The sequence below is a fragment of the Puntigrus tetrazona genome, chromosome 15 (assembly GCF_018831695.1).
Source record: "Puntigrus tetrazona isolate hp1 chromosome 15, ASM1883169v1, whole genome shotgun sequence".
Lineage (NCBI taxonomy): Eukaryota > Metazoa > Chordata > Actinopteri > Cypriniformes > Cyprinidae > Puntigrus > Puntigrus tetrazona.
In genome coordinates, this window is record NC_056713.1 from 1226140 (window position 1) to 1246251 (window position 20112).

At 38.4% G+C, this 20112-nt stretch overlaps 1 protein-coding gene across 2 annotated transcripts in view; it reads left to right on the top strand.

Moving 5' to 3' along the window:
- The first annotated feature begins 12768 nt into the window (after positions 1-12768).
- npas1 (neuronal PAS domain protein 1) overlaps positions 12769-20112 on the top strand; it is a 44507-nt gene continuing 37163 nt past the window's right edge. The window contains exon 1 of one of the 2 annotated variants that reach the window (XM_043258209.1): positions 12769-13617. The gene's annotated coding sequence lies outside the window, so the exon portion shown is untranslated. Of the gene's footprint in view, positions 13618-13862; positions 14087-20112 lie in introns of those variants that run through there. The other variant, XM_043258210.1, reaches the window with a different exon arrangement.

The window sequence follows — 20112 nt, forward strand, 5'->3', positions numbered from 1 at the left end:
TGTTTATTCTGTGGTGTGTAAGTTTGCTCATGGGTGAGCTCTTGTAATTGTGTCTGTGAGAGTACATTCATTTGTCTATGTCACTCTCTTCCCCTTAAGCATGAAGATACACCCAATTCCATTCTTCAATTAACATGCTCTAGATATTCAAACGAGATTGGAGGGCCTTGACAATCAATGTCCAATTAGAAGGGGCCTTTCTGTGAGTGTAGGATGGAGTGTGGGTAGGATACAGTCATTAATTCAAAGCAAATCCCTGATTGTAGATGACTTTGCGAACACATGTGAGCGCCTGATCAGAGACCCATGTGTGTGTTTCTAAAGGTGCTTTTGAAATCAGTTTATCACCGGTGACTTCTCTCATGTTGATCATCGTCCACCTTTAAAGAGATAGATGTTTGTTTTCCCCCCAGTGAAGCAGTAGATGAGGTAATGATGAAACTGTCAAGATATATATTGCAATAAGCATCTTAAATGCACCAGAAAGGTTAAGTCCAAAATACATCACAATGACATGTTTTTTATGTCTTTATAGTTTTCAGATTTATGGATATTTTGGGGATTTACAAAGGCAGTGTTGCAGCTATACTGATGACATAATGAGGGACAAATTATAACTTTAAAATTCCTTTGAATTCCTTTGAAATGAATAACAATCTTTTTTTTCTATTTATTAGAAAACATATATATTTGAACAAAAATGGAAATGTTATTACTAGTGCTGTCAAACGATTTATTGCAATTATTAGAATCCATAATAAAAGTTTTCATACTGTGTGTGTGTGTGTATACTGTTTATAATTATTATGCATATACAGTAAATACAAGCAAATGCATGTATATATGTTTATATATAATACAAGAATATAAGTATATAAATGAATGTAGATAGTTTTAAAAAATATACCGTAAGTCTGTATATATACGTAATAAACATACACACACATATTTTTAAATTTTGGTATGGTGTTATTTTAATAATATTTTTGAAAGTAGTCTCTTATATTCACGAAGGCTGCATTTATTGGATCAAAAACACAGTAAAACTGTCATTTTAATTAATTTTTGATATATTAAAAAAAAAAAATTCCTGTGATGCAAAGCTGAATTTTTTAGCATCATTACTGCAGTATTTAGTTTCACGTGATCCTTCAGATATCATTCTAATAAGCTGATTTGAGAAGAAACAGTTCTGTATGTTTGTGCTGCCTACATAGTTGAACTTTGAACACATAGTTTTCATTATCTATTTATTTAATCCTTCCTTGTCACTGACTCAGTTACAAAAAGGCAAAACAGAAGTGTCTTCCATTGTAAATAAACACCACCCCGCGTTTGTGTATGTATCGTGACTGACAGCGGTCTAAGGCTTGCTAGTAATTTTCCTATTCACCGCCATCATCCTCAAAAACGCCACCTCATTCACCCAAAGCTGCTCTGCTGGAATGACACAGGCTGAGACAGAGAGCAGGAAAGGCAGAAACAGGAAGAGAAAAGAGAGAGAAAGACAGAAAGCCCCTCTCACTGCTGCCAGGGGGCACGCAGACAGTCCCTGCGTTACGGGAATGCTAATTCTTTTGATTCAACTTCCTTTTTTTTAAGGCTGTCTGGGAAGTTGAAGCGATCATTGGACATGGTAAAGGCGCCGATGGCTCGGTCAGTGGCACATACAGCCCCAGTGTGTGTGTGTGTGTGTGTGTTTGTGTAACCACCCCTTCCCCCCAGCAACCCCCTTCATCCACTTACAATAGATGACATCACATATGTTTGTGAGTCAGTTGCCATGGCAATAGCCTTGTTGCCCAGAGAAGGTCAGTAAAGGGCAGACGTGGGTAACCTTTGTGACCTTTGCCGTCTGTGTTCCTGCCATTCACCTTTCACGTTGCAAATCAACCCCTCCCTTTCCACTAGAGTCACAGATTGTTATATATCGCACCTCTTGTGATCGCATGGAAGAAATTAATGAGATATTGTCTGTCACCATCGGTGTGTACTGTATAAAAACCGATCCAGGCCTTTCGGGTCTGACGTCTCTGGCTCTTTGGTCATGCTGTACGGACAGAAATGACTGCAGGGCCAAAAGGGTTGAAGTGTGATCTATTTAGATAACTTGTCCTTTCCTTTCCTTCGTCTGAAAGTCAGAGATGATAAGCTTGAATGACAGTAAGTAAATATTTGATGTTTACAGTGGCCTTGGCTAAAAAGCACTCGATTACCATTTAAACGTTTAATTTTTTTGTGAGCTGCTTTCATAGACAGCATTTCGAAGCAGCTTAACGCAGCTTGGAGTCCCACAACCGAGGGAAAAGAACATAAATGTTATATATATTCTAATGTGACAGATGACAGATGTATCAGATTCAATCTTGTTGAGCAGTGGCCCTTTTTATATTGCTTGCATCACTTCTCTTGGTGTTTGTTCCAGACAGACTTTGCATAAGGTTTTTTTTTTCTCAGTGAGTCTTTATACAGTGATAAAAGTGACTTTATGAGCGAGAATTATTTAGTCAAACCAATTCATTAAAAAAAAGGTTATTAATTCTGGAAATAAAACAGTTGACTGACTTTATGAGGGAGTCATTGAATCATTTACTTAACCGGTTTATTCCAAAACACTAAATCAAACATGAACCAAGAATATTAGTAATTGATTTCAATAATGAACTAAAAAAGTGAGTCGGTGAGTGAGTTACTGATTCAGCAACAATAAACGTGATTCACTTAATTAAAAATTAATTTATGAATCACTTACTCAACCAGTTTGTTCTAAACCACTGAATCAATTATGAACTAAGACTTCTTTAGCCTAAATCATTTGTTTAAAACTACTGAATGATTCAGGAATAAAACAAGTGATTGATTTTATAAATGGGTCACTTATTCATTTACTTGCAGCACCTTTGTTTGAAACTATTTACGCTGACATAGAAAAACGGAAATGTGTCTAAAAATATAGTTATTACCTTTTATCAAATTAATACATACATACATACATTCATATTCGTATTTACTCCAGGGCGGCCCAAACAAGTTAGTCCTTTTTCTATCATTTTGTTACTGAACTTTGAACAAAACAAAACATTAAACAAAATCAAATGAAAAAATAGTTCAATACAAAGTAGGATCATTGGGATATTTTTCCCTTATTTATTTCCTTACAGTACAGAGAGCTGAACTATCATTAATGCGAGTAAGTAGTGTGTTGTAGCTGTATAACTCACGCTTGCTCAATTGATATTGCTTTAATTTATCATTCAGTTGATAAAGCATGTTTTAAAAGGAGTTATACCCAGCTTTTGACTCTACAGAAATCAGTTGTGCGCCGAGACTGACTTTTTTATAATAAAACCACAGATGTTTACAGAGAGCCTAAAGTAGCAAGAAGTATAACTCTTCTAGCTGCTAAATCTATTTAATGAATGATATCTTTTGAATGGCGCACTTGTCAAATGATATACTTAATTTTTAGAAACAGAGCGTTCTTTTTTGCCTCGCTGGTGATTTCAATTGGGGAAATCCGTTCTGTATTAGAAGCAGCCAAGCTTTTGAGAAATGTAATTAGCTAATCCCCAACAAGAGTCTTTCCAATCAGTCGCGTAAAGTCAGTATCAAATGAAAATTTTCTGAATGCATGTTATTTATTTGATCGTGAATGATCCATCCTCGCGAATGTTTGTTTTTTGACCCCATCTTGCGATATCTAATCAAAAATCGCTGAAAAGCTTGATCTTCCGGTGAAACATCCGACCTACGCACGTCTTCTTCAATCATTTACTCCGTTTACAGTCAGCTGCGGTCTCACGTTCAGATCCACCTTCATCCAGTCAACAGCTAATCAACAGTCTCCACCTCACATTTTTTTATTGTGCAAGAAAATTTAACTCGCGCGTACGTCAAAATACAATCTACTGTTTACTCTTCAGCTTTTAGAGACTCTGTCTTAAGTGCCTAGTGAGGATCTGAGCTTTCACGCTTTTAAAATCGCCGTGAATTTTGAACGGTGAGGTCACTTTCCTGTTTCTCGTCTCCCCCAAACAAATGTGTTTTAAATCTGGCTGCATTTTCTTTGTGAATGCCATTTCCATTTCCTCTGCTTATTTAATAATAAAAAAAATGATTCGCAGAATGTCCCTAATTCTCCTTTACGATCCACGCAAACTGCATTTATTAGTAATTCCAGTCTTGTTTATCCATGTCTCTCTCTTCCTTTCTCTTGGCTCGTGTCTCCTTGCTCATCCCTCTCTCCTCTTATCTGTTTTCTTTTCTTCCCCGTTTTCCTTTCACCCCCACCTTTTCCCTCAATCTCTCTCCCTCTCTCATTCATTCTCTTGCGCCTCTCGCTGTCCCTCTGTGGCTCACCGTGTCGTGTCCCTAATTTATTTATAATTAGTGCTCTTTGTCAGAATGCAGGGAGAATGTTAAAGTACAAGATGCTCTGGTCTGGGTACAAATGGGCCAGTGTCTTCCTCTCTCTCTCTCTCTCTCTCTCTCTCTCTCTCTCTGTATCTATCTTTGTTCTTCTTAAAACTCTTCATCCATTAGCCGTGAGGAGAGAATCAGAGACTCATTCAAACAATAAATCTAAAGACTTACTTAAGCGTATGTTGACCGTAATTAATACAACTGTAGCTTCACGTTCACTTCTGTGAAAACGCGCAAATTTGATCATCTTTTTCTGTGCAGTTAGAATTAATAGAGACTGAAGCTACATAGCCTTCAAAACATCCTAGCAGTGGTCATACAATAGCGCGAGGAAGGCGATGATTAAAAAAGAACACAATTTTTTATAATAAAATACAACATTTCATCCATTTAGTTTAACAAAAACTAATACGCTTAATGTGATGCTATTTTTTGATCACACATATGAAACAAAAATGGTATTTATCTCATTTTAATAAACAGAACGTGATTTTTAGTATAGGTTTATGAATTTTTCAATATTGTAAGCATTGTAAGCATTTCTAAGAAGTGCAAATGAAAAGATTTTACTCAAAAGGATGATTTATTAATTAAATGCTAGTTTAATGGATGTTTGAAAGAAAGCCAATGTAGGTGTCGAGATTTTCACCGACTACAAAGACAAAAATTCCCTCTGTTCCCAAAATGCAAGACTTGAAGACACATTAAACGCTTTTTTACGATACTTTATGGTGTCTTTGTGTCTACTTGTGTGAAGGTTTCAGTCATTATTCATTGCAATGGCCTAAAAACCCGTCAAGTTCATTTTTCTTCTTTTGACATAAGTAATATTACGTGGTGAATACATTTAACTTTGGGGGTAAACCAGTCCTTTAAACAACTAAATGCGTCCATGTTTCTTAGTGTAGAGGCGAAGAACAACTGTGGTGGACATTTTTGGATGACCATGACTTGCTGGAATGGCTGACCTCATCTTGCCATCTTTTTGTCCTTGGACAGAGAGATCACCCGCGAACCGAGTCCCTTCCCACTTTCTGTGATCTTTCCATTTCCACCCGTGTGCCATATTCCCTGTCTATCCATCTCTTCCTCTAGCTTTTCTCCTCAACCCCCTCATCCCTCTCTCCCTCTCTCCGCTGCCCAAGGCAATGCCGTCCTGCAGGCTTTGATCATAGGGCCAGAGAGGAAATGGGAAGTGGGTCAGAAAGTTGTGCTGGAGACTGCAGGGAAACAAGGCTGGAATATCGAGTAGGTGAGCAGGGAGAGAGAGAGCGAGCGCTAGGAAGAGAGAGATAGAGACCGGGGGAAGAGAGAGAGGGAGGAGGAGGAGGAGGAGGACAGGAGACGTAGAGGACTCCGATCCCGGCAGAGCAGATAAAAAGAAAACAAGAATTTGATCAACAGGAGAGACTAGTCGAAGGAAAGGTGATGTCAACTTTAAAGTCCGCATGAAATCCAAACGGACCGTGTTTATTTATTCATACTCATTCCAGGTTTTATTGTCCATTATTCATCAGGGCAAGAAGAAAGTTTGATTCATCAAAAAGTAATTCGATTTCAACTACATGCATGCATAAATTGTTCACGTGGATTTTTAGAAAAAAATAACAATGTTGTTCTCTCTGGCCAAAACTTCAGCACAAATAATGCACTTTTAATTTTAGCTCCCACCCTCTCGGTCGATCCAACTGACCATTGGTGGGACTGCAAAAATGAGTCTGATCTGTATCTTCAAAGGAAAACCTGAAGTTGTGAAAAGTCTGCCGGATTTTCCCAATTTTTTTTGCCTGCAAATATCTAGCAGATTACGCAAAAGATGCAATTTTGCATCACCTGGCAGACATTTGATAGCAAATATCTGCATACAAGTGAGTGAGTAAACACTGTTAGTTTACATACATTACTGACTTTGTAACAATACAGATATATTTTATATGTCACTAGTTATTTGGAATGAAAAGGCGCACAGAAGGTTTGTGTAATTTCTGTGAAACGTGAACCTACTCTCCCTGTCTCGCATATTATGTAGTAATATTTTATAAAAATGTTGAAAACAATGGCAAAATGGTCTGAATAAAAATTAAAAAATGACAATTATTTTGTCTCGCTAAGGCTTATTTCATAGCTTGTGATTTTATGTATTAAATAATTTAAAAAAATAAAATAAAATAAAAACAAATTTACTATGATTCATAATAGAAGTACTCTGGTCACAACAATAAATAATTTCACCCTTTTTAATACTTAAATATTATTTAATTAACATTATAAGTGGATGTCAGAAAACAGAACTAAAAAAAAATAAAGGCGGTTCATGAGCCCTTTAAAATATGTGCTGCATTTTATTCATCATCAGCTAATTTCTAGATCAAAGACCACAACAGGAGAGAGATCCGCGTCAGCGCTAGAAAATAGATAAACTTTCAGGTTCTTTTGTGGCATTTTTGCGTCGACTGACTGAAGAGATAGCTGTTTATCCTGTAATGTGTGTAGCATTAGAGCTATAAAATATAAAACGCTTTCACACCTTATTTTTTTTACATTGAGAGGAGTAATATGTGGTTTCAGCAAGTAAAACATTTACAGATTTGTCCAGATTCACATCCAGACCACCTCCAGATCAGAGGGCATTTACACCTGCTATATTTTACATCATTGTAATTACCGTGTTTGGTAACTGGTTAGCTGCCCAGTGTAAAAGACACGCCCACTTACCTTAAAGGGATAGTTCACTCAAAAATGACAATTCTGTCAACCTTTGTTTATCTTAATCTCAAATTAAGTCTTTTTTTTTTTTTTTTTTAAATCCTAGCTTTCTGATACTCCACAGACAACAGAGCTACCACATATGACCAAGAAAGATAGTAAGGATATTGTTAAAATATTCCATGTGACAGCAAAGAAAACAAAAATAACTTATTTATAACTTTTTCAACGATTTCATGTCATGCTGACGTAGAACCTGGGTACACTGCACCTTGTGTACAAGCAGAGGAATGTACACGCGTGTTTTGGCACGCTTGTGTTCGAAGACTGATCTGAATAAAGTGTGTTGTATTCCGAAGAAGTCGTTTTCTTGAAGTGGATCATTTTTGTGCTCAAACAGCAACAAAATAGTCACAATAGCACAATAGGACCCCTTTAAACCATTCCTTTTCGACTGACATCACACAAGATAGCTATTTATAAAATCAAGTTTTGTCCCATGTTATTGCTAATCATTGAAGATACCGTTAAAAAAACCTGTTTTGTGTTGTTTTTTAATGGTCCGAAACGCAGTTGCTAGGTCTCCAACACTGAAGCTGTCAATGTTTTAGACGGGATCAGGCATCCGTGTGCTTTCCATCTCATTGAACTGCTCGTATTATTAGTATTCTAAACAGCTAATTAATATTCCCGTATCATTAAGCCCTCCTGATGTCGTCAGCTCACCTGGGACGGGGATTGGGAGGAGGGAAGGTCTGGCTGGTCAGGGAGAGGTACGGCGGGGCGTCCCACATGGGAGAGAGGGATTTGGGGATGAGTGAAAGCTGAGAAGAGTTAGAGGATGAGGAGGGGGGTGGAAGGGTGTCGAGTGAGTAATTGGACCGAGGGGAGCCTACATACAGACAAACACATTGCAGCTCACATGAACACATATTTAAATGCTGATACAAACACACACACACACACACACACACACACACACACTAATACATAATCCACCCGCAAAGACACATTTACACAGTGACATTTTTGCTGACACTGTTACTAACACACACACACACACACACACACACAGACAGAGACATGTTCTATAAGTGGACAAGGTAAATTAGAGAGGTAATTACTTTTTGCGCTGTCAGAGCTGCTAAAGGTTGAGAGATGCAGCATAAGACAGCTGTGGCTCACTGCCGAAAAGAGAATGAGAGACGGACAGACAGTCAAGCAGATGGACAGGTCCGGAAGAATACAATAGTGTCCAAATTACTTGAAAAGAAGTTCAGAGTCACAATGGTTAAATGTTACGGACTCTTTTCACAGTCTGTGACACATTTCATCCGTAATTAACATCTTTAATCTCACAAAGTATACGATTATATGTAGCTTAATGTAATATTTAATGTAGTTTTATATGAACTGAGGGTATTTTTATAACAACTGTTGAGGTAGTGGTTGTAAATTTTATATCTTTTTCTGTATTCTAGCCAAAGGTCGCTTTAACCGACATTTTTCTGTCAGTAGCAGTGATGGAAAAATCTGAAAGTTGTCATTTTGACAGGTTACTTTGTAGCTGTACTTCCCAGCCCTGTCCAGTGGGTGGCGAGCGCGCTCCAATGTGGCAGTAGATCATAGGATCATCAACCAGCATCAGTCTAAAAATATAATTCATGTGATACGGTGCATATATTTAGCAAACTGCCCCTCACCAGAGTCGTTTTCTAGCTGACCGCCGAGTTTTTGATCACAGAGTGGCTTTTCTAAGGTAAGGTAACATGAAGTGATATTTCAGCGGTCGAAACAATGAATGATACTTTAATTTGCACTTCATCTTTCAACGTACCTTCTGATGTTCATTCGTGTTTATTTGTTGCTGTAGCTTGTAGTAAAGCGGAAGAGATGATCCTTTCACGCGCTTGGCTCATAATTCACAGCGATATGTCCCGCCGAATCAAAAAGCGCCAAAACGGTATGTATTGTTTGAATTTTCTGACATAATGTGAAAATCTGAGGTTTTCTTTCATATCGAAAGTAACAAAGCACAAAGCTTATTGTGATGTTTTGTACTGAAGGCACTCTACAATGTTCTGTCCTTGGCTGAATATAGCATATAGTTCAAAAGATCTGCTTCCTGTGGTGTTGAACACGATAAGTGACGCATACACTTCATGTTCATCTTTATGAATAAATAAATGCACAGTGTAGCCTAATAAGGTCTATGCTGGCACCACGCAGTGTGTAGTTCCCATTTGAGTGTACTACGAGTGTAGTGAACTTATTGTCATGTTTAAAAAAAAACAGTTTGAGATGATCCCTTCATGGCACGGTCTGTGCTTTTACGCTGTTTACACCAAATTCTGACCCTACCATCTAAATGTCTCAACAGAAACTGAGACCCTTCAGACCTGGTAACCTTTTTCCAATTTTCAGTTGTCCAGTTTCGGTGAGCCTGTGTGAATTGCAATCTTAGTTTCCTGTTCTTGGCTGACAGCGTGGTCTTCTGCTGTTGGAGCCCATCTTCTTCAAGGTTTTGTGTGTCGTCTGTACAGAGATGCTCTTCTGCATACCTCGGTTGTAACGAGTGGTTATTGGAGATGCTCTCGCCTTTCTATCACCTTGAACCAGTCCGGCCGTTCTCCTCTGACGTCTGCTATCAGAGCATCTTCACCCTGCTGCCCAGCGGATATTTTCACTCTTCCATTCTCAAACCCCGCGAAGGTGGTTGTGTGAGAAAATCCCAGTAGTTGTTTTACGTAATCTTCGTTATTAAAAATAAGACAACAGATGCTAATGGCAAACAGCACGAAACGAGTTGAAAAATGACAATAAATAAAACTAAGACAGAAAATAAATAGTCCATACATGGTTCCAAGAACGTCTGAACAACATTTCATAAAAGGTTCTTTGTGGTAAAAGAACATTCTTTAATTCATAAAAAGGTAAGAAAGAGAGGATTCTTTGACCTAATGGTTCTTGCATTACAATACTATAAAAAATGCTACTCTAAAAAAACACTGAAACGTTACAACTATCTATTAGCGTCGCCACGGCATGTTTTTCATGGTCGTGCATCAGTCACATTATCTTCAATGCTAACTAATTATTTTTGCTATCTATCAAATGTTAGATTCAGAGCTTAAGTCTCATGGTCAAGACCTTTTAATGGACTGCAGCAGTTTTTCAGCGAAAGGTAATGTGGTGTTACCGCTTCCATATCTGCAGCATGAGACATTTTGGTGCTGGATGTAATGGCTAATAGCAGGTAGATGATTGATGATGATCAAAGAGAGTTTATAAGCCATTCGGAACTGCATCACATCTGCAGTAGTTATGTTGGGATAAAGATGATTTCTGTCATGCTGATGCTCAGGCGTTTTATCCTCCTGAAGCATTTAATGCCTTATCATCAGTCCATCGCTGTTACATACACCAGTAAAAGAACTCATAGCTTTGAATCAGAGAATTCCCCTGATGCTCAATGTTTTAAAAACTTTATCTGATAGAGCAGCATTTGAGATCCAAGATATAAAGTAACTTCACGTAAGAAAAGTCTTTGCAGACTGTAGAATGTTATTTAACTACACCTGTCGGTCGTGTGCTAGGACACAAGTGCGCTATTCTTCGACGGCATGATTTGGGGACCAGTTTTGGTGTTATTTCAATCAATCACACCCCTTTCTGACTTAACACATCTGCCAGAAATCACCTTGAGTGCAGCTTGAGTCCTTCCAAACAGGTTTCCTAACCACACCCTCTCTCCGTCAGAGCCATGCCCCCAAACGCGCTCTAGTGGTGGAGGTAGAACATAAAGAAGAAGGTAAATCATACATTTTAACTGAACCACTCTTTTCATTCTTTGCACACTTTTGAAGATTAAAAAATGTTTTTCCCCTCCTCATTTATTGCGGTTCAGTGATGGTAGAAGCTCAGTTATTCTGTGGCAGAAGCTGATGTTAATACAGTGAGTGAATACTGGGCCTGTGCCAGAACTGAAATGGTCCAGGTGAGGACATCAAGAGAGGACACTGTTCTCTGTGTGTGTGTGTAAAATCATACAGACAATAACACTCTCTGTTAAAACACTGTCTAAATCAAGGACACTGGACAGTAGATTCAGTGACTTACTCTACACTGCTGTTAGCTTTGTCTTTTAATCTCGCAGCTGTGCTTTTTTCTGTTTCATATCATTCTCATGTTCTTGCGTCTGTGGACAGTGTTGTATTTATGTGTATGTATTTTTAAATTAAAAAAAAAAAAAATGAAATGAATGAAATAGGAAATAAATATAATCATATTTAAATATGAAAAAAAAAACTGAGAACCAATTTAGAACCATTAAGATTTTAGTTTCACATTTGACTATTTTTTTTAGGAAAAGCCAACATAATTCTAAAGCTTTCTCGTAAAGCTTTTCACATTTATTCAAAATGACCTCATTTTTATTATTTATTCTGTTAAATAGCCAGTTTTGAATCTTCAGGCGCGTTGTAACTTGCATTAAAATGTGCCCCGTTATTAATGTAAATCACATACATAATTCACATACATAACTCTTGTAAGTTTTTATCGAGAAACTGTGAAAGAACCTGGATATTCAGAATTTATTTCAAGAAATATAAAGCATTCGTACTTGCTTGTTTAATTAAAAGCTGTATATTTTGTGCTGTGTTGAGTTGTGTCTTTGTCAATCTCCTAATCTTGTTTTAATATAGTTCCTTGCTGTATTTCCAAAACAATTGCATTTTAGGACAGAATATTTTAGTTTGTCTTCTGTATTTCTGATTAGATCACATAACGTTTTAAGCTGTTATATCGTCTTCTCACAGCATCCCCCACATATGGGGCACGTTGTCACGTTTCACTTACAATCTTTTGATGTAAATAAAGAAAAAAAGTATACAGTCTCTCCATGAAAGGAGGTAACATATTTATACTAAATATGCAAAACTGATGCATAAAAAAAGAAATGCCACGAGTAGATTTACCCACACGGAAAAAGCGCGCCCCTATGCCATTTTATAGCCACAACAGAACAAACTTCTCATCACGGGTGGCACGTCCTCATTCAGCCTGCAAAATGTGTTTGATAACTGTTTAAACTTCTGAGGGGGTCTCCTACGGTCTGGACCATCCCCCTGTCCTTTATTTCTCTCTTTCACTCACTATCTCTCTCCCTGACAACAGCAAAAGTAAGAGTTCCCTTCCTAATTTTCCACGCACTTCTTTGTATTCTCGATATCCCGTCACCTCCGCGTCACTTTCGCCGTTTTACAGCCGCAGGCATTCTTTCCTCCTCCTTACGGAGCGCTTACGCCAATTTTTGGCTTGACATAATCTGAAATGGTGCTTAAGTGAATTTATGTTGTGCCCAGTGCATTAACTTCTGCCGTTTCTGCCTTTATGTTACGGAGAGCTTTTGTGCGGGCGTGCAGAGGAAAAAAGAGAGAGAGAGAATGAGAATTTGAAACCCAGACCACGGACTAGACAGCCTATCAGTATTCAGCGGAGAAAGTGAGTGATGGAGAGAGAGAGAAACGGAGGAGAGAAAGGAGGAGGGGGTGATGTATCAATATTCTGAGTAGTGTTTGAGGGCAAGAAGAACGAACCGGGGAGGGGTGGAAGAGGGAAACAGTCCGAGCGGGTTTATTCGCTCAGTGTTTGTTAGCGCGAGCCCGTTGGGGCGAGATGATATCGGTAGAGGACGGAGACTCAAGTATGTGTTTGTCTGAGAGAAGTGTTGTTCAAGTCGAATGTGACGGAATCTTAGCCGAACGCTAGCCATAACTCCACTCTCCCTCGCTCTCTTTTACTCTGTGTGCTAATCAGCATTTGAAAGGCAGCTTTGACAGTGAGAAAGAAAAGTGAGGGCAGCGGGGAGGAGGGAGTGTAAACGAGAAAGAAACGAGAGAGAGAGAGAGAGAGAGAGAGAGAGAGAGAGGTAGGGGTCGTACAAGCATTTCTTTTATATTTACTAGCGATTGAGGGAGAGAGAGAGAGAGAGAGAGAGAGAGAGAGGGTGAAGAGACGACCGGTGCGTGCAGCTTTCCCAAGAGGAAATGAAAAGAAAAGAAGCTCAACGAGGAAAGAGAGACAGCCAAAGCAGGGAGCACGCCAGAGAAGGAAACAGACTCGCATCCTCTAACTCCAGTCATATCTGAGACAATCCCGCTTGGAAAGTGAGGGAGGAGAGAGAGAGAGGGAGAGCGCGGTCACCGCTCACAAACACACACACACACACACACACACACTCTCTCTTGCGGCAGCAGACCGCCGTGTGTTCGCCTGCTCTTTTGTGCCGGCAGCTGGGATTGTTCTTGGCCCCGTCTGACCCCCTTGTCACCCCCCGTGTGAGTGTGTGTGCGTGTTTGCGTTGCGCGTGGGAGCTCGAGGGGTCCTGGAACGTGGACTGAGCCGAGGGGAGGGTCGCCGGTTCGGGCGTCCGGACGGAGGAGGAGAGAAACATCTGCCTCCAAAACAGCTGGACATGCACATCAGGTGAGTCTCCTTGTACGGGGAAACACGGCTTCCTCTTGTTCTTGACGTGCCGAATTGTCACACGCGTACCTGACGGGTTTTAAGTCTTAGGACAGGAGCGGAGGGCTTCTCCGTTCCTCTTAAACTTGTTGATGGCTCCGTGTCTGGAGGCTTGGCTTCCTGGGAAAGTTTTTTGGGAAAGACACTTCGCTCATAAGTGCACTTGTCTTTCTCCCTCGGTGATGGAGGTATTGGGAACGGAGGGGAGGAACGCTGGGGTTAATTGCGCGGACCGCCTCGGCTCGCTCTCAAACATCATCTCTCACTTAATTAGTGGATTTTACAAGATTAGCGCGCTTTGCATTGACGCCGTGTTCTGCGGAAGGTAGTGAATGGTAGCGGCGAGACGGCAGTCTTCTGTTATCTGATGTCTTTGGATTTAACAGCTTCTTCTAAATGACTGGATTTGTATTAGAAATGAAAAGCACGGGTAAATATTAACTTTTCCTTCATCAGTCCGTTTGGGCTTAGCGTGGGATTGTTAAAGAATTGAAATAGTAGTTCTGCTCGTTTTTTAAATTCACTAACTTTTTTTGTTAAACTGCTTTTTTGTTAAACGGATAATGCATATTGCAACAAGAAAAGTTATAATAAATAATAATACAATAAAAAATAATAACAATAATTTTCGCAAAACTATTCTTATTTGTCACAAATCTTGAAATGTAGTTTCAACACATTTGCCTAATATCAAGTCACCTTCATTCAAGCTCTTTTGTTTTTCATATATTCAAGTTACATATTGCATGCGAATGTAATGAATTACAACAGAAATAATAATGACAAAGTTTATTTTCAAGCGGCTCCGCAAAAAGGTCAGTTACTCTGTAATTATCATGTACTTGCAACGTTATTACAATGTAACAAACTATATTTAAAAATTTAACTACAGTTTTCAGTTATAAAGCGTATTTACCAGACAGATTGCTTAGTAAACAGAAAACTCATGCTCTTTATTTGTCGTATAGCTATCCTCGACAGCTGGAATTATAGGACAGGAATTATTTTGACACTTTCTGTGGGAGCAGCTGTACAGGAAAACCACAAAAAGTAAGGGACTCTCTGGTTTTAGATTTAGGAGGAAGTTTGCTTGCTGTTTTCTGTACATCGTTTGCTTTGATTGAGCGTCTCGGTCCACAGCTTCATATTAATCTTGGACTCTACCTGTTGCTCTTTTTTAAACACATTAAAAAAATCTAAATAAGCGGATGTTAAAACCTAAGCTTTTCTTCCTTACATATCAGTCTAAAATGACAGCGATTGTGTCATAATTCTATTATAATAAAAATTACTTATTTAGATGTTACTACAGTACACATAACACATTTTTTTAGATTACCTGAATAGTTTTTTTTATTGTGTACCCTGGTGAGGATAAATTGCGATTTGTTGTTGTTGTTGTTGATTAGATTCTTGTTGGACAGTGTTTGCTGAAGAAACAGACTACTAACTATAGTTTAACATATAGTGTGTGTGTATTAATCACAGACCCCAAAAAAGGCCATTTTACTGAGAGCGAGCCGGCTTGTTAGCAACACGTACACATCCAAAGAATATATCGGCATTTGGGAGCAAAAGAAAGTGAATAGGGAATCGCTAGAGGTTATGCAGGTATGTACGAGGGAGCTATAGGACCATAAAAGCCGTCACACACAAACACACACACTCAGAGTGGGACAGACAGGCCTGGTGACAGACAGTGTCAGCGAGGTGTCAGTGAGAAGCTGTTGGTGTCACACTTGGTTGACCTGATCTGTGGTCAGGCTGTCCACTGCAGCCCGTTGTGACTCCTTACATAACCACTTCCTGCCACTCACACCCAGCTCTGCAGGGACATGCGCGGATATTTATATACTCAACATACACACACACACATATCGATGCGCCCTTATAAACACACACACACACACACACACACACACACACACACACAAACAAACAAGAGCACCTGTCGATATACAGACCCCTCATCCTTCTGTAGTCTAGGAGATGTGATCTTACCAACTGCTTTTGATCAACGGAAAATGACCGCTCATGATCTGAAATCTCTGCATAAGCGTCATGCAAGTGAGAGAGAGTGTCTTATGACAGTCAGATATTGTCAATATATTTTTCAAACTAAAGGCGAATCTCATGAAAATATTTAGGTCTCATTTCACCCCAAAATAAATAATAATAATAATAATAATAATAATAAAAGAAACTAAAAGTTAAAATATAAAGAAAATAAAATGTATATTCGTAAACATGTTTTGCATTGAGTATTTGTTTACAAATAAACTTATTTTAAAGTTTTGGGGACAGTTGATTAACTGGCATTAAAATGATGTATCAGTTTAGTGTGAGCTTCATTTTCTTAAGCCAAAATATAATTTCTTAGTTGTTTTCTTTTGATTTTAAAATGAACAGACATGTTCATGAAAGGTTTTATCCGTGTGCGGATAAAACACCGAACATACGTATATATGTATAATGGTGCGAAATCGTCTCATTCCCACCGATGTACAGACGGTACGCTGCTTTGCGCAGGCGTTTTCAATGATAAAGGTCTGTTTAAATACACAAATAAAGTCTGTACGCACATCGGCGTGCGGCTGTTTGACCCTATGTGTGTTTCAGATCCCGCTCCCTGCCTAAAAGGGGCCGAACGCCGTGCGTTTCAGATTGAGCGGTATTCAGTTAACTAATGGAATTCTTTAATATTTTAAAATGCATATTTTTTCTTCATAGTTCATTCATTTTTAACAGTTATAGTGCACATCCCAGCTGAGTAAATGAAGTCTGGATCGTGAAAGAGCTTAACAAGACATGTTTATATTGAAATTTCTGATTTATGTTGAAATATGAATTTGAGACGTTATTACCAAAAACCCTGGAAGAGACACGTGAGTGTTGGTTGTTAGCAGGAAAGTCTGAGCAGAAGAAAAAATTCCGCTGCTGTCTAGAAAAAAATTCCCTGAAAACAAAACGGAAATATTAAAGAGATCTCACTGTGATATTTTCTCCCCGTAGGAATAAGTACACAATATAGAGAGAAAGGATGCCATTAACTTTCTTTGTGAACACCTAATTTTGTCACTGTTGAATGATTGCTTATGTCCTTAGAGCTTCAAGGGTTGAAAAAAAATCTGAAAATGACTGGTATATTTTCCTCGCTCTAGCTTTCAATCCCTTAGTAACTATTTCGCTATTTAAAATTTTACTTAAAAAGAATCACACACACCATTTCTCCTCCTGTGAGAGACTTCTCAGGGGCCAAGTCGAGCGTCCCTTCCGCTTTCTGCTTCACCGTTGAGGGTCGAGGCGGGTAGAGTCAGTTTGATCTAATCAAATGGGGTATTGATTCCATTTGATAATTAATGGGCCAGGTGAAGATGAAGACGCAGCCTCCAGCTCTAAGGATTTGAGAGGAACCTTGGACTGGGAGTGATGGGAAGCAGCCAAGGTCAGCGGAAAACCACGAGAGCCGTGTCCAGCCAGAGCGCAGAGCGAGAGAGCTCCAGTTAAATGAGATAGGGAGAGAGAAACGCTGTTGACCAGAGCTGATTTATCAGCGTTCGAAGAAAACGAGACAACATCTGACTTCCTAATGCTGGACTTCAAATGCAGAGAGATGTGAAGAGAAATTAGTATTCTGCTGAAACAGCCCCATATATTGATGGAAAACTACATGCAGTATGTGTGTGTGTATGTATATATATATATATATATATATATATATATATATATATATATGTGTGTGTGTGTGTGTGTGTGTGTGTGTAACTATTTGCACTTCAAAGATATCAGACTAATAACGTCAAAAGCAAATAGAGTTAAATGTTACAAGCCATAACATAATTTCTTCAGTTACTTGTATTAGATATTACCTTAAAATGCTCTTTTTTGAGTGCATCAAAGACTGAGGCGAGGTAAATTATGGACATTTTGTTTATGCACGATGTTAATCTTTTAAAGAAGACATTTGTTTTCTCGGGTGATTTCAGCGACACGGCCGACGGCTGCTTTGACTTTTGCACACAAGCGCGAACGCCCGGTGAAGATTGCTGACGCTAATCAAGCCAAAGTCTGCTGAACAATATAGCGTTTTTACAAGAGAACAAACTGGACTTTTTAGAATTGCTTAGAAAAATCAATGAGTTGAACTTTAAAGAAGCGATATTTGCTGTTCAGGTCACATGCCACAGTTAATATTAACAGTAAGTGAATATGAATGTATCGATTCACTTCTGAAGAAAAAAACTGTTAAAGGACAAGGAGACGGCGTGTTAAAAACAGCACTTATGAAATGCGTAGTTCGGTTTCTGGGTGTTGAAATACATAGTAACATCTGTGATATGATATCATCAGCTACTGTGTCTTTAAGAGATTTTTTTGACCAAGACGTTGGTGCACAATATAAAAAAATGTCCTTTTTAGTAACTTTACATTCTAAAGTTCAAATAAAAAAAAGAAAATGACTGAATATCATACACTCACTGTATAAACTAAATTTATTAGACTATAAGAAAATATATTTTCGACCTTTGAAAACCTGCTAAATGCACACTTTTCAATTTTTGACTTGTTAGCGGTAGGGTTTGGGAAATTTACTGGCAATTGTTATACAATTGCTTTTTATTTTTTGAAAACGAAACAAAAACCGTATTGCTTTCCTCTGCGAAACGCAACAGGAGAAATGTCAAAGATTCAAACATTTCCAGTGAACGGGAACGTTAGCTGTCCAATTTTACGTAAAAATCTGAAGACATTTGATGAGTAAAAGAAAAGTAAATGATGATCAAACTGTCATTTTTTTTGCGTAAACCGGTACTGAAATGTTTGTCCAGAGCTAAAGCACGTTAATCGGTGTCAGATTAAACTCTAGAAAGTTCTGGCTAGAATGTGACCGGCCCGCCACAGCTGTTTGCTGTTTAGATTTATTAAGAAAAAAGGGAAAAGGAGGCGTGCGCCAAGAAAGTGAGCGAGAAAGTGCCCGATGGCCGCATACAGGAATTGTTTTCTTCTTCTGTCAAAGGCATTCAAAGGTCAAAGTCACCAGAGTCACCCTGCATTACAGAAATGCATAATCCAGAACGTTCCAGAGGTCCTTCACGCATTCCTCGTACCACCGCTCGTGACATTTAAAGCGGAATGGCAGTGTTATATCTGGCCTGGAAGTGTGGGACCAATAAATGTTGTACGAGAGAGAAAAGAGAGGGAGTTTGTGTGTGCGGGAAAGCGAGTTGGTAATAGACGCGGCGTATTGTCTCCGTGCAGATTGGCTTAAATGTGTTCATTTTCCCCATTTGGCGGCTCCATAGGGAGGGGCGGAGCGCACTAACGAACCTCTGACAGCTGGAGGCCCTAATTAACGATCCCCTCTGAAAACAAACAGCCACAGGCTCGCCAAACACACACCCGTACCCCGGGCCTGAGCCAAATAACAACACACACAAGCCATTCACGAGTCATACATCCGCGGCTAGGATTAACTTTACTCGTCCTCACGTCATTGCAAGCCAGTGTTGTCATGAACCGAAACTTTTTTAATTGGAAAAAAAAAGAAAATCGGTAGTTGAAATAAATGTTTTAGAGGAATATATAAATATTAGATGAAAAACTTACAGTAAATTAGAAATGTTGCCCTGATAAATAATTGAAATAAGTTTAAGTAAGTACACAAATGGCTAAAACTAAAACTTCAGTCAGACAGGTGCTCTCAGCTTATTTCACATTCATGCAGTTTAGTTAAACAATGGTATGAACGTCGTTCAGTGTAAGTTACGATAATCATAATTAGTAATCGCAATTGCAATTTCAGATTTGCTTCATAATCGTGCGGCCCTAAATAATATTACCAAAACAAATTGAGATTAAAACCAAAAATATATAAATAAAAGCTAATTAAAATGCGTGACATCAAATGAGTAATCATGATTAATTGCATTCAAAATAAAAGTTTTTATATATATATATATATATATATATATATATATATATATATATATATATATATATATATATATATATATATATATATATATATATATATATATATTTTTTTTTTTTTTTTTTTTTTTTTTTTATTTTATATATGTAACTATTTAATATAAACATAACATTTCTTAAATATATACATTTATGTGATGGTATATATATAAACAATTAATGGTCACGTTACACACAGATATTTTATGTAAACAAAAACTTTTATTTTGGATGCAATTAATACTACGAGAGCAGAAAAAGATGTTTATCCAGGAACATGTCCTGTTTGGCTACATCATAATCAGCTTCATTGCGCGCCTGACGCAGCGTATTGATTGACCAAGTACTTATATACACAAATATGTGAAGCATCTCTAGCGCTGCCAAATGTTAATTTCCTGTAAATGTCCAGTCCTTCAGCGAAGGACACCGCCTCTTGGGCTCAGTCCGGTGGATGTGGTGTTCTTTGCATTTTAGTTGCCTTTC